Raw genomic sequence first — 2905 nt, forward strand, 5'->3', positions numbered from 1 at the left:
TTGGGGAAGGATCGGGAGTCTAACTGTGGTTATGGTGTTGTTGTGTTGGAACTAATATGGATGGAAATTATGCTGGGAAGTTCTACATTGTAACACAAAGAAAGGATAAATTAAATGTTCTGTTGTTTTTTACTCCAGTTTCCATGTCCTGGTGTGACCATCTTAACCACCACTGTAATCAAGATATTCGCTTCTCCTTCCAAAACAATGGGTCTCTTATAATGTCAAAATATTGGTCCATTCGCTCTAAATGATGCAGAACAGCTCTGAATGGGACTGTGAACCCGATGCTCTCAAGCAGCGGACTGTCGGGTGAAGCCACCGGAGAAAAAAGGAAAAGCTAGACAACACAAAAACTACAAAGGACCAGTATGTATTTGGAAGTCTGCAACACAAATATGTGTTTGAAGCTTTTCTAGTAGAAACGTACGAAAAAAAGTACAACTGTTTCCGCTCATTAACCGTGCCGTCAGTGTAGCCTTTAGCAGTGCTGGACGCCTGCTGAACTATGCAGTAATGGAAAGAAAGTGCAAAATAGCTGTTTGTGGTGAGTTGTTTTCAAAGGACCATTTTTTTGTTTGTTTGTTTGTTTTTTTGTTGAGGAAAGATGCCTCATTTAAGTCTGAATCTAATGTATGATACATTTTTGTGTATAATATGAAAAAACACTCTGAAAGCCAGCAAGATCACCTCGGTGTGTTTTTACCAGTACTGGTAGATACTGTATCATTCTGACAGTGATTGGGTGTGCCATGGGTTGCAGAGCATTGAAATGTAAGCCAGTGTTCTTAATAGATCTGTATAGTAATAACGTATTCTTGAATAACAGCTCATGTTTTTCCCCTTTTTTTTTCAAATTGCATTTTTGGGGGTTACAAAAAAATGTGATTGTTTTTTGTTCATAAGATTTTTTCAGCCAAAAACTTTGAAAATGCATTTAGAGCGCAGGTTGAGCCTCATTGTGGATTTTGTTTGAAAAGCATCTCAAGCTAAGGGCTTACCATGGAAAACCAATGTCTTTTACTGTAGCTAAATTACACAAATAAATTAATTTACACTGCATCATAATTTATGAAATTAAAGGAAAAGTTTGACATTTTCTGAAGAACACTCATTGGGCTTTCTTGACCAGATTTAGATGAGATATTGAGCATTTATCTCAAAACGAAAAAGTATTTCTTTAAAGACAACAATGCTCGAACCTTGATGATATATCTCAGGCTTAGAACATATTTGTTCTCTGCTGCCATTTGACTGATAACACAAGTTTAGCAGAACTTTGATATAAGATTGCAATGTAATGAATGGTGGATGTTCTGGGCAAGATTTTAGTACAATAACAACATATATATCACAATAATTAAAGACTGAATTCCAACAAGAAAAGACACATATCATCAAACTCGCAGGCTCCTCAACAAATAACGCCTCGTTTCTACATAGCACTGTGTACGTGTGCGAGTCAATGAGGAGTTCATTCATTCTAATGACAATCTCCACTTTTTCACAGGAAGTTAGCATAAAAACAAATTAGCCCAAAGGCTGATTAATATTATGCATTTCTATCTATATCTATCTTTTTTTTTTTTTTTTTTTTTTTAAATGTGCATTCATGTTCTTGAAATATTTTTATGCCTTTGCACCGACGATAGCCGGAGGCATTATGTTTTTGGGTTTTGAGTCCATCCCATTCTCGTAAAAAATGCAATATCTCAAAAAGGCCTGGAGAGAATTTCTTCAAATTTTAGCACAAATGTCTATTTGGACTTAACAATGAATTTATTACATTTTGATTGTCATATGTTAAAATTCAAGCTCAGTGTGACCTCATCTGTCTCATTCTTATGTACGCAGTATCTCAAAAACAGCTTAAGAAAATGTGTTCAAAGTTGGCACAAATGTCTTCTGGGATGGCATGTTTTAGCTGGCTAGCATTGGTAGCATGCTAGCTGTGTAACCTATACAGTTTTGGCAAAGATATGGAATTTTTGTGTTATGAAATTCTAACAGTAATCTTCTGTGAACAACCTTATACAAAATGTAACATAATGACAAATTAGATTTCTCATTTTGTCTCCACGTTCCGTCTTTTCCTTCATGCATACCAGCTCACTGAAATTATGCAAGTGGGGAAAAAATATATATATTTGTTCTTAAAAAAATCTGAAATTTTGTCCTTGAAAATGTGTGGGAACCCTGCAGATAGAGTACTGCATAGTGGATCATACATCTTTTAGCAAAACATTTCCCAAAACTAGCGACACAGCAAACAGGACGACCTCCTCAGTTATTTGTCACTATGTATTTTTGTCATGTTTTTGTCTCAAAACTGCTCCGTATATTCTACAAGACTGGACGGCAAACTTTCTCACTTTTGTGCCGTATCTGTGATGGCGTTTTAATCCATCCGTTTAGAGATGCATTTCATGTGTGGTACTTATATTAAATGGAAATACGGAAACGAAAAAACTATGTGGAAACGAGGCGTAAATCTTTAAAGATTAAAGCAAACTAAACTCAAACAGCATGCAGGGTAAATATTTATTGCAGTCGATCTCAGTCTGGTTCTGAACTGAAGTGGGATAGGTGCTTAGATGAACCCTGATTCTCCAGGGACAAAACCTCTAAATGATCGAATGACCTTTCCTCTCGTGCCCTCCTCTTCCTTCATTAATCAAGCCAACCCAAAACTTGTTAAACTATGAATGAGCTGCTTAACGAAAGTGAGAGGATCCAAAATTAAGTCACCCCTGCCACCTGCTAGAGGACACGACTGCTCAGCAAAGCCCCAAAGGTTTCCTCAGTTAAAAAAACGACCTTTACTCTTCATTTATTTCCCCTCTCATCAAACACGCGGTTACTTACTGTACCCCCTCTGCCCTCTGTATTATGAGTTACTGAGCTC

The sequence above is a fragment of the Plectropomus leopardus genome, chromosome 8 (assembly GCF_008729295.1).
Source record: "Plectropomus leopardus isolate mb chromosome 8, YSFRI_Pleo_2.0, whole genome shotgun sequence".
In the NCBI taxonomy this organism is placed as follows: Eukaryota; Metazoa; Chordata; class Actinopteri; order Perciformes; family Serranidae; genus Plectropomus; species Plectropomus leopardus.